Here is a 14037-nt window from a genome sequence, read left to right as displayed (position 1 = left end):
AAACGTGATAGATAATAAATTGACATGACCTCTCGCTAAAATAATCAATTGAGACATAGCCTTACCAAATAGTAGAAACCATGAAAACCTATTTCGCGAGGGAGTGCACTCGGCCCTACCGGGGTACAAAACTTGTTACGTAGGGGAAGTGGGTGATAAATGTCTATCCACCGAATTCATGTTTATAAGGGATGAATCGGCCCTACCGTGCCCGAGTTGATGTGGATTTGGATCATGGACACATTTATTCGAAATTTGGATTGAGCTCAACGGAAGTATTCGTGACCGTAGTCGCATGTGTTCCGGGCTATAGATAAACATTAGAGTAATTTTACCGACCAAGAGTTCTAAAAGTAGAATCGATTAAACGTTAATCCACCGAGTTATATTGATAAAGGATGAATCGGCCCTACCGTGCCTAAGTCGATATGAATTTGGGTCTTGGAATCATTTATCTAGTTGGGTAGAGGTCACTAGAAAAATGCATAAAACTTGTTTAAACTATACATTTTTACGAGTAGTATTTTAAAACGACATTTGTTTTCTTCCTTCTATTTTGTTTTGTAGACCACTTCTTTTTCTCATAACAAATGGCAACACCAACCCCTAACGCCACGCCTCTCGCCAATACATCATGGCTCCGATCCTTCATGGATCGATGTAAACTTGAAAAGAATGGGTCAAATTTCTCCGATTGGGATGCCCAACTCAAATTAGCCGCCCAAGGTGACAACAAGCTTCGTTACCTTACCGAGGCCTCTCCTCCCGAACCTACTACTAGGTCGACCGCCGCCACTAGGGAAGCATATGAGGCTTACCAAAAGGAGTCCGCCGCAATGAAAAACGTCTTGATATTTGCAATGGAGGCGGATCTCCAAAGGAGAGCCTTTAAAATGGGCAACGCTAATGACATTTACTCCAAGCTTGTGACAATGTTTTCACAAACTCCGCGGATCGTCCAATATGAGGCGGCCGCGGCATTCTTTGATCTCGACTTCAAAGAGGGCCAAAAGGTTAGCCCTCATGTGCTCAAACTTATGGAGCTTGTCGAGACCTTGAAAATTCAAAAGGTTGAAATCCCCAAAGAACTCATTGTAGATAGGATTCTACACTCCTTGTCCAAAGTCAAAGCGTATGTTCAATTCCGGGTGAATTTTAACATGCAAGACAAGGATGTGTCTCTTGAAGAATTGCACAAGTTACTTGTGCAAGCCGAGAGGGACATGGGATTAAATGTGAACCCACCAAAGGATGTGCTTAACATAAGCACTAAGAGTAAGGGGAAGTTCAAAAAGAATGGGAGGAAGGGTAAGAAGCAAGCTCCCACTTTCACCAAAGCTAAAGCTAATGATGCTAGCACTTCGAAAATCAAGAAAGGTCCTCTTGATAAATGCCATTATTGTAATGGTATGGGACATTGAAAAAGAAATTGTTCCAAATACCTTGGTGATATTAAGGCTGGAAAGATCACTCCACTAGGTAATTGACTATCCCTTCTTTTATGTTTCTAATTCAACTATGGTATTGTGATACAAAGTTGTGATAATGTATCTCCCTTTTTATTGTAAATAGGGCCTCCACCAAGCAAAGACAAGGGAAAGGAAATGCAAGCATGAGAAACCATCAAGAAGCTAGGAATAGCTTTCATGGAGCTTTGCTTTTTATTGTCTTATTTGTATTCATGTTTTGAATTTTAGAACCTTTAAGTTTCCGTGTTCAACATGGAAAGGTATTTTGGATAATTGGTTGTATTTTGGATAATGGTGGCTTGGTTTGCAACCCAAGTCACCCGTTTTATCACCTTATCCTTTGTTCTAAAATTCGTATTTAAATGCTTGCTCTTAGAAACATATGACTATTCACTTAAAGTGATCTAATAGACAACTATAATGACGGGATTCATTATATGTCCACATGCTTAAGGCTTGTGTATGATCATTTATAAAGTGGTGTTGAGTCTATGAACTCTCTTAAAGGAATGTCAATCACCAAGTACACTTACGAAATCTATAACTATTAGTCAATCTATGAGATAGTTCTCCTTATACTTCGACATCATTACTTGTCTCTCATATGCTATCTTTGAATCTCTAGAGTATTTATTCTAAAGATAGAGTGGGAGAAAAATGAGGACACAACTCACACCAAGATAAGATTGTGTAAATGAGATCTACGCAAGAGAGAATGATTTGAATAAAGGTATATCTATTTATATAGTATACCCAATAGATGAGATCTATGGTCTCAAGTAAGTTCTATATGACTAAAGAGACCAAGTGAAGTAATCGTAAGAGTATGTTCTCAAGGTAACTACACGAGGAGACCAAAAAAAGTTTTGGAACAAAATGACTAAAGTAAAGTCTTAACAAGAGTTTTGACTAAGTTTATGAAAATTTTGACCAATAGTTTCAACCTTGAGATTTATTTAAGAGCCTAAATGAATCATAGTAACATACTAATTATTAACAAGTTGCAAGGATTGATATACCGATATCTTAAATAGCCAAGTTTTGACCACACAGATGTCATTTCTTAACCTCATTATGAAATAGTTAAACCTCCTTCCGAAAGAGTATTTCGAAGGACGTGTTCTAGATATTATTTATATTTGAATAATGACATAGCTGCACATCATTATGATATGTGTGAGTTAGAGATTAAAATCTCTTTCCATAAGGTTAAGATGAGACCACTTCAAAATAGGTATTTTGAAAGGATATGATGGGAACATATATGGTTTTATCTTAATAACTTGGCAATGCAATTTATATTTCAATTCTTGAAAAATTTCGATTGAGAAGTCAATTTCGAAACATGTGGAATTGAGTGGGAGTTAGGAAATTATCATGTGAAGACATGGAATTTAGTGGGAGTGTAACACCCCCATACCCCAAGTTCCTTACCAGGACCACTCAGGTATGAAGACATTACCATCTCGGTCGCCCGAGGTATGATAATCAAATAGACAAAACAGAAACAACGTTTAATTATAAATGCTTTAGCGAAGAGTTACAATCCTCAAACCAAACTGAAAGTACAATACATTATTCCAAACTATAAACCAACTGAATGGAACTGTCCTAACAAACACAAATGGAAGACTAAAGACTACGATATGTGATGACTCCATCCCCACTAGATCCCACGCGTATCCAAGATATACCCGCTAAGCAACCGCTCACCACCCCCGAATGGATCACCACGCTTTTAAAACATTTAAACGGGTCAAGACTAATCACACAATCAATATAGATAACAATGATAAGATAAGCGGATACCAATCACACACACACACACACACACACACACACACACCACCAACTCCCATCATCTCAATACGACCGTCCACCGGACCCGACCACCGCCGATGGGGACCGCAGCCGTTCCCACCTAAGCCCCGCTCATCGTACGAGCGATAACCCTGTCCCATTAATGTGCACATCCCCTTCCGTGGCGGGTTCCACGAAGGGCGAAACTAGGGCGTGAAGTCACTCCCGCAAGTGACCCCACTCAGCCGAGAACGCATCTCGAGAGCCATAGAAACCAATCACAATCACAATCACAATCACAATCACAATCATCATATCAACAACTAACTACAGCACATCACCAATATCCCATTATGGGACTAATACTGAGTAGGAAATCCTACCTGGAAAGCACAACACGCAGACGGTATCTACAGCTGTATCAAAACGCCTCCTCTACGAATCCTCCTCCTAACACATAACACATAAAGACTACCAATCACTTACTACTCATAAAACCCCCAATCGCTAAATTAGGGTTTAACCAATCCCAACAAAACATTATAAAAATTATGTTAAAAGCTTACCCTCGACGCAAGGAATCCAACGACACGAAAAACAACAAGAACCGACCGTCTGAACTCCGGGAATTCCTAAGAATGCGATTAGGAAGATGAAGTGGCTGCTTTCTCTCTTAAACAGGGTTTTAGGTTTTGTAAAAGTGATTTAAAACAATGACGATTATGTTTAAATACCTTAATCGCATAATTAACAAAACCCGAGAAAACTCCCCGTAAAACCGGACACTCGATCGAGTACCCAAGGTACTCGATCGAGTACCCCCCTACTCGATCGAGTGCCCCAGCTACTCGATCGAGTACCCAACAGGTCAGAAACTATTTTATTTCGCAACTTGCCCTTACTCGACAGAGTAAGGCCTACTCGATAGAGTACCCAAGGACTTATAAATACGGAGTATTACAGTCTTCCCTCCTTAAAAGAACTTCGTCCCCGAAGTTCAACCCATACATAAAAACAACCATACTGACTCGACCAAGACACAAAAACTTAGCTAAGGACTCAAGAACTCGACCGAACATAGAACATGAACTCTTAACCCCCATTCTACCAACTATGTTTACTTCCACAACATGACTCACTATAACATATCTACCACATATATGTCTCTCACGACACCAACTCCATACATAATCATCTACCATCCTCTAATGCTGCTAGCTCCATAATATCATCAACTATCAAACCCAATACTAAGACACTCACAGACATCAAACGGAATGTTACATTCTACCACCCTTAAAAGGAACTTCGTCCTCGAAGTTTACTCAGACTCATAACATCATCCTCCAACTGTCAACACTATATAAAATATTCTCATACTCCGAAGCATCACCCTACTACAAGCACGGCCATGGCCTTTTATAAGTATCATCCACAAAACAAATCCCTCCTTTACGCTACGCTAACACTCTACTTCCAATTATATTACAACATGCACCACCATGAAACTCTCTTTTATCGCATCCTACTCCTCTTAAGACAAATGTTACGTCCTCGTAACTCACTAATACTAAATCCTAGCTATATCGGCTCATTATCCTCATCACCACCGCATGTCAAAGATAACCACCTATAATCTAAACACTGCCATGCATATATCCAAGGCTCTCTTACTTAAACATTTCTCATAACTCAACTCATTTGGCATACCACCTAACTTATACCATAAAACTCGTAGCAAAATCACCATACTAACTCTCCATTATTTCTGCAAAACAACATACCTCTCTATGTAAGGCACTTATCTCCCAGAAGCATAACTCACGATCCACACTCGTTACGTACACGCACACTAGATCCTCAAGTTCTTTCTTCCATTACCGCAAAACTCATACACAACTTAACATGACACTAATTCCCAATACCCTACACTCACTTTCTCAACAAAAGATTATGAACCACCTGCATCTTTCGGGTCATTACCACACATGTTCTACGACTCACTTGCCATTACCATGTCTACTGAAACCTTAACTAGAACAAGATCATAATTATTGTAACAACCTCTCACAACCGTGTCCCATTAACAGAATGTCACTATACCATGACAACAACGAAAACATATACAACTCTCTTTATATTAAACTATACCCTCCTTCTCAAACTGAAACTTGTAAGAAACATTAGCAAACAAAACAATAGTCTATTTATCCAAACTGAAACTCACAGGAACCAACAACAAATAAAACAACAATCTATGTATGACTGGTATGTATTTTCGAAACTCGAATCATAATCATCCCGCCTACTCCACCACAACCGGTGACGGCATCACAACACCGCCACCAACACCACACCGTAGTGCGAAAATACCCGTATCACAAAGACTATGTACCGTGCCCGGATCACCACCCGAAGCACCACAACCACACCGATAGACATCACAATCGCATACAATTCCCATAAACACCGACTCAAAGATAACTTCTCGACAAGAAAAACTTACTCAAATCCACTTTATTAAGTCACCACGCAACATATTATATGGATACACGATCGATCTCATGAACATCATTTCTACCATTTCATGGAATACACCTGTGTTATTAATACACATAAAATTATAACTAGCCATGTCAATTAATCAAATTATTACCCTTTTGGATATCATTCAATTAAATTACCGTGCCCAACATATATATTACAGAACATTTTAAAAAAAAACAACTTTATAATTATCACACCATACCACTTCTTGTGAGGTCAGAACCTCACACAAACATTTACACATATCATAGACCCGTAATCTCAACCAACTAGTCAATCCTGACCACGTAAGTTACCACTCAACAGAGGTTACCTGTCGCCCGAGTTTAACTCATATGCCCCTCATAACATATTCCCCCATTCGCACAACCATCACTTCCTGCCAAATATAACCATACCCTTACTATTCAACTATTAGCATCCGCCTCATCTAACCACATCTTATACCCTCTCACAATCATACACAACAATTAGGTCCCTACCAAATCAGCCTCTTTAGAATTGCTACCTTTCTAATATACCATCACTCTTAACCACTAGTGATAACACCACAATGCCACCACTGCTCGTATATCAAACCTCTTACACTCATATCAAAATAACATGGTTTTTCTCCTATTTTTGGTTAACATTCCAAATAACGAACAGCAAACCCATCCATAAAATTACCTCAACATTATTCCCAATACTATCTTTTTTGTATTGTCATCCAACTCTCCACCAAATATCTCGTATCGTGCTAATACTCCACCAACTTCTTACTCCCTTAATTCCTCGAAACTCATTATCAATCATGTTGTCTTGAAGCTCCTATATAACCTTCAGCTAACATCCTCGTGATACTATCACACATTTCGATGATTCCTTACCTTTATATCACATAACTCCGGTGAACATTTTCCTCACTTACTTTTTTTATCCTTCTTTTCTCTTTACACTCAATAATACCAATTTAATAGCTCAACTCCTTATTACTTCTATCTAACCCTTTAGTGCACCAATTACCTTCTCATCGCTCCAAAACTCAAATCCCATTATTTTATATCGATATCATCTCCCTCTTTCTTACCACAAATATTCTCTTATTATGTCATCAATCACCCTTGCCACTAATCCATCCATAAAATCAACGTTTACTGTTCAACAATTGCATCTCCCTTCTTACATCTCTAGAAATCAAAATTCCTTTCATACCGCTAATTGCCCAAGGAAAACCCACAATAGTTTCATCTCTTAAAAAGCCAAATCTCCACCCCGCGACATGTCTTCACAAAGTTCACTATATACCACTCTTCTCAACCCCTTTAAAACGAACTTTCATTATGTATATTCTTAACCCACACGGCTCTTAACTACCTCCCTCCATAATTCTTTACACATCTCAAGTTGTCACTATCCATATCCTTACTCTCAATCCTTTCATTCTCACGTTCCTTAGACTCACATCATCCATTGCCCACATTCACTTACTTTTACGTTACTCAACACACACTCATATCACTCATTTCATCTCGTCTCAGAAAACATGCTCTATGTCTCAATTAAGCCATAACAATCTTCCTTTTCTTTTTCCACTATCTATTACAACCACGTATAACTCATGTCCTCCCACCGAACTCATACTCACCACAAAGTGTCACTCACTACACCACAAGATTGGGTAACTTACGCGTCAAGACCAACATACATGTAAAACAATGCATAAAGAAGCAAAATAATAACTTTGAATTAAACATAATATGCAACGAAGTCAAAAGATAAGCATATGACCCAAAACAAGGGTCACTAGATCGAGTACGTGGCCACTCGATCGAGTAAGGAACGTACTCGATCGAGTAGGTCAAGATCAGAAGCACGTAAAACAAATCACCAGGGCTACTCGATCGAGTAACTAACGTACTCGATCGAGTGCCCCCTTACTCGATCGAGTACCGAGGATACTCGATCGAGTACCCCAATTCTCAGCACTGTCCAGTTTTCGTAAAACAGTCATAACTCACTCATTTCTTGGTCGTTTTGGGCGTGTGACCTATCGTTAGAATCGTAAAAGGACAAGCTATCACCTCCAATTGGAATCACATCAAAATCATTTATGAATCTCAAGTTATAACAGTTTAAAGACAACCTCTTTATAATCGAAAAAAACACAACTACTTGATTTTACTTCCAAACAACTTAAACAACAACCAAGCAAACAAAACCAGTCCAAAACTCATAAAACCAGTATTCATAATCATATGTTACTATTTTCAAAAGCCAAACAACAACATTTATCATGCACATAACTTATCTAACTTGCCAATTATGACTTACCACAGGTTTTTATTCTATCACTTTCCGTAAACAAAATCACAAATACATGACATCAAGTCCCCTATTCACATGTTACTACCACGATGATTCATCTTTTTCCACTAATTCATCCACCATACCACATATTTATCCACCATATTCGTTCAACATATTCACCCAGCACATGTTCAATTCACACTCCCAACCTTCTGTACTTTTACTCAACACGACAACAACAACATGTATACTTACACATCGCTTTATATATACAGACAAAACACTTTTCCTTACATAATTATAACATGTCAAATTACATGTATCAATAATTATACTTTCATGCTTTACAATCCACCAACATATAATTCACGTCATCATCATCAATTCATGCAACATACTACTACATAGATACACACAGCGCACAATATGCACATAACGATCCCGACACTTATCCCATGGTGACCGGTTCAAAATTGTAGGGCGAGTTCGCGACTTTAGGACGTCTCCCAAGTCTTTGCATTAGCTCCTACAACCTTTACCCCGGGTTCATTTTAATTGACTCCCTATGTTCATTAAGTTCATTGGTTACAGGTTTCAGGATCGTCGCTCTGATACCATTTGTAACACCCCCATACCCCAAGTTCCTTACCAGGACCACTCAGGTATGAAGACATTACCATCTCGGTCGCCCGAGGTATGATAATCAAATAGACAAAACAGAAACAACGTTTAATTATAAATGCTTTAGCGAAGAGTTACAATCCTCAAACCAAACTGAAAGTACAATACATTATTCCAAACTATAAACCAACTGAATGGAACTGTCCTAACAAACACAAATGAAGACTAAAGACTCGATATGTGATGACTCCATCCCCAGACTAGATCCCACGCGTATCCAAGATATACCGCTTAAGCAACGCTCACCACCCCGAATGGATCACCACGCTTTTAAAACATTTAAACGGGTCGATACTAATCACACAATCAATATAGATAACAATAATAAGATAAGCGGACAATTTGAATCACACACACACACACACACACACACACACATACACACCACCAACTCCCATCATCTCAATACTCGACCGTCCACTGGACCCGCCGCCGGGGGGGACCGCAGCCGTTCCCACCTAAGCCCCGCTCATCATACGAGCGATAACCCTGTCCCATTAATGTGCACATCCCCTTCCGTGGCGGGTTCCACGAAGGGCGAAACTAGGGCGTGAAGTCACTCCCGCAAGTGACCCCACTCAGCCGAGAACGCATCTCGAGAGCCATAGAAACCAATCACAATCACAATCACAATCACAATCACAATCACAATCATCATATCAACAACTAACTACAGCACATCACCAATATCCCATTATGGGACTAATACTGAGTAGGAAATCCTACCTGGAAAGCACAACACGCAGACGGTATCTACAGCTGTATCAAAACGCCTCCTCTACGAATCCTCCTCCTAACACATAACACATAAAGACTACCAATCACTTACTACTCATAAAACCCCCAATCTCTAAATTAGGGTTTAACCAATCCCAACAAAACATTATAAAAATTATGTTAAAAGCTTACCCTCGACGCAAGGAATCCAACGACACGAAAAACAACAAGAACCGACCGTCTGAACTCCGGGAATTCCTAAGAATGCGATTAGGAAGATGAAGTGGCTGCTTTCTCTCTTAAACAGGGTTTTAGGTTTTGTAAAAGTGATTTAAAACAATGACGATTATGTTTAAATACCTTAATCGCATAATTAACAAAACCCGAGAAAACTCCCCGTAAAACCGGACACTCGATCGAGTACCCAAGGTACTCGATCGAGTACCCCCCTACTCGATCGAGTGCCCCAGCTACTCGATCGAGTACCCAACAGGTCAGAAACTATTTTATTTCGCAACTTGCCCTTACTCGACAGAGTAAGGCCTACTCGATAGAGTACCCAAGGACTTATAAATACGGAGTATTACAGGGAGCTATCATCCTTTGAATGTTTACAACTCATCACTCATTGAAGAATGACGAGCTAATACCTTCTTTCATAAAGAAGCATTTGAGTTTTCAATTCTGGATGAAAATGGACTATGATGAATCCAACTACATCATGAGATGTTGGATAAGTATTGTTAGATACACATCGAATCAACGAGATACGTAGGTTATTCATTTAAATGAAAATGAAATTGCCATTAGCAGTCATGGTCGTTCCTTGAACCTAAATATAGTTGATGACATGATTAAAAGTTACTAATGTTTCCGCCATTAGAATAATCATGCGCATGTCCAATGGTAATCATATGCATAAGAGCATGATGATTCATTGGTAAGCCATAATAGAAACGTCATGAATTCTCGAGTAGAATCCGATGAGCGATTTCGGTGTTTGACGGAATGCTCTATTGTATGTCAAGAGGTTGCACATATTATATAAAATCCGAGCACATGCAAGGATTTATGAGAATCCTAAACCTTTTCAAGCTAGAAAGAGAAATAAGAAGTTTTGGAAAGATACTTAGTTGAATAAGAAGTTACTCAAAACTAATCCTTCCTAATATGCTACGACTTGTGAGAAGTTCTAGGTCAATCATCTTGACAAATTGTTGCAAGACTCTACAAAACATATACCTAGTGCATTGTGTGTGGATGGAGTACTTGATCAGTACAAGTTATATCATTCATCACAAATTCGTTCGTTATGTGATAATCGATGAGGAAGTTCTTTCAAGTTAAAGAACCAAAACCAAGGTCGGGAACCTTGATGTGTACTTGGTAAGGTTCATGCTATGAGAGAGAACATGAATGTAAAGGAAAATGCAAGTATAAGAAGTTTGAACACATGGACACATGGCATGTTAAACTTCTATTGCAATCAATAAGTGTTTACACTTACGATATGCATCACAAGGTTGTAATATGGTATTGACTACCCGAGTGTGATGTCGACATTTGTCGTTTGAGTTATTATTAACTCACCATATACTTTGTTACATCCAAACGGGTTGTGTAGACAATTGAACCCCGTTAAAGTGAACATGGATTAACATTGTATTTGCCCATAGTTACTTACATGAGGTGACGTCTCGAAGTGACTAGAGTGTGATGTGATTGATGGCAAGTTCAAGTGCCATAGAGTCATGTGAGATGACTAGTCGATCACATAGGCAGACTGTTAGGAACATTTTGTCGGGCCTAATGACTTCTTATAGAGTTATGGCAAATTTATATAGCCTGGTCGTGGCGAGAGCTACTATAGTATTCAAATGAGTCGATTCTTTTGACTAAAGACTATTCGCCTAAGATGGCACAGTTTCAGATTATCTTTGATTTGTGTTACTACGACCTTCGTAAATGGGTCAAATGGGCATATTTTTGGTTATGATGGATGTGGCTAGTTGAAGGGAATGAGTGCGATAGGAATTGTCCACCCCTAGTCAGGGTTATAACAATATCTCAGGGCCACTCGAGGAGTAATGAACTGGAAATGCGTGGCCACGCTCGGAATGTATCCATGGTGGATAAATCCGGTCAATCAGTTATTCTCCAGATCGAGGAAACCACTCTCGATATGATCACTTGCAAGTACGACCTGAAAGACACCTTGCATTGAGTGGGAGATAGTAATAGGACAAGAGAATTGGTGACGCACACTTGTCGAGGACAAGTGGGAGATTGTTGGAATATGTGTCCTCCGACAATAATGCGATCACGACTGTTGATCATGATGATCACATGTTTAAATCTCATTATAAAGAATACAATTGGGAAGTAACATTTTACTGTCAACTAGTCCACACATATCGGTAATGATTGGCTGACTAGAGTTTGACATTACTGTCGTGCGACGGTGGTGATCAGTTGATCCCCTAGGTCATACCTATAGGGCAACACTCTTAATTGATCATTTAATTGATCGTATAACGTTACGAGTTAATTAAATTATTTAAAATTGACGGACGATTTTGGAAGTAATATTTACGTATTTCATTGGAATTTGATTAAATGAGATACGGTCCGAGTAATCGAATTGTATCATTACTCAGATGAATTTAGTGTTTAAAGAAACAATTAAATTTGAATGAATTGTTATAAATACAATTTGTTGTGATTTGTAATTGGTAAAATATTTTGGTACAAGTAATTATGAATTACTAAAGTCGATTTTTGTATATGACGTATTTTTATTAATACGTTGATTTTTAATATGTTAAAAATACATAACAATTTTATGTAACATATGACATGTGACATAAGACAAATTGACATTTTGACAAAGATAATATGGAGTCCATATTATCTAAATGGACCGAAATTATGTGAGTATTAGGCTAATATTGTGTTGATTAAATTAGTTGAAACACAATGATTATCTACTAAACTAGCCATGCAACCCTAATGCTCATTGTGAAGAGCAACTAGAGCATGCATTGGCTCCCTCCCATGCCCCCCTTCCACCCGGTTTTGAGAGAGGAAAAACCACTTGGTTTTTCCTCTTATTTTACCTAATATACACAAAAATGTTTTTGTTGTATCATTCATTCATTAATCCACCAAAATATTTTTGGAGAGATAAAAATATTTCACCTTCCTCTTCTACTCTCCTAACCGGTTTTAGGGAGATAAAACCAAATAATTTTGGGTCAATTTTTCTTACAAAATTAATATTGTCTAGTATTCATAATATTAATTTTATTAAGAGTGTGCTTTGGGTATTAATCCTTGGGAGAGATCCTATACTTGGGTCTTTGTTCATCCATAAAGGAAAGCACAAGAATAAGAGAGAAGGAGATCTCTCTTGTGCCCTAAAAACCGAAATCCCAATGTAAGGATGAATATTTCTTCTTTATTTTGTTTATTAGTTTGCATGCATAAGATCACCATTAATTTTATGAGTAAATTAAAATGGAACATATATGAATATGTTAAGTATATAGATCTACTTTTCCTTCACTTATGCCACCTGATGTAAAATAACTTGGACTAATATTGGACACTACGTTGGACTGTTCGATAATAATGTCGCAACGGAATTTAAGTATATGTTTTTTTGGTTTTATTAATATATGAACAATGAAAATAGTAAAGGATATGAAGTAAATTGCACTTTTTCCTCGCAACAAATTTGTAACAACTCACAACTGGTTTGTATGACTTTCACCTCGTAAGGATTGACTCACACTCAACTTTCAACCTCGCAAGGAAAAAAGAACGCTAATCTCGCAAGACTAGTTTAAAACTCAACTTTCATTTTATTCGATGTACGTAAAATATGAAGGACATATACCCTATTTATAGTCTATAGGAACCGATCTAACATAATGAACGTAGGTGTCCAATCTTAGCTTAACTGCATCATTTGACTATTATCAAGGTTTTGTTGTGCACAGAGAACGCTTCCTATATGGAAATGGATACTTTTTCCTAAAACACAGCAACAACAAATCAACCACCGTCTTCGCATGTTCAGATTCTACCCAACTTCATATCTAAAAGATTAAGTAAATGTTGAGAAAGGAGAAGCTACCTTATTTATGGTCAACTTATTTCTAGTGCTTGATACGTGTTGATGCAATTAAGATAATTGGGCTAAATCTCAATTTTTACAATTGATCAAGCTTGGTGTAAGTGGATAGCGCTTTGACCTCTTTGGAGTGTCTAGAGGCACCCCGAAGGCAAATATCAAACCGTCTACCTCCGCACAAAAAAGTGTTGACCACCTATGTGGAATACTTAGTATCACACTTAGCTTTGTAGAGTTGGCATAAATATGAGTTTAGGTCTACCAGTTTTTTCCCACAATTATTCTGACCATGTATTAATTGCATCAATACGAAATCTGGACATACCTTAGTCAAATTTAATAGGGGGTTTCCCATATTTGCCCTAAACATGCCAATTGCATCACCACTTTTTTTTTGGA

Source organism: Silene latifolia, chromosome 11 (assembly GCF_048544455.1).
Source record: "Silene latifolia isolate original U9 population chromosome 11, ASM4854445v1, whole genome shotgun sequence".
Classification (NCBI taxonomy): domain Eukaryota; kingdom Viridiplantae; phylum Streptophyta; class Magnoliopsida; order Caryophyllales; family Caryophyllaceae; genus Silene; species Silene latifolia.
The sequence above is the reverse complement of the archived record's forward strand: the minus strand, read 5'-3'. Positions refer to the sequence as shown.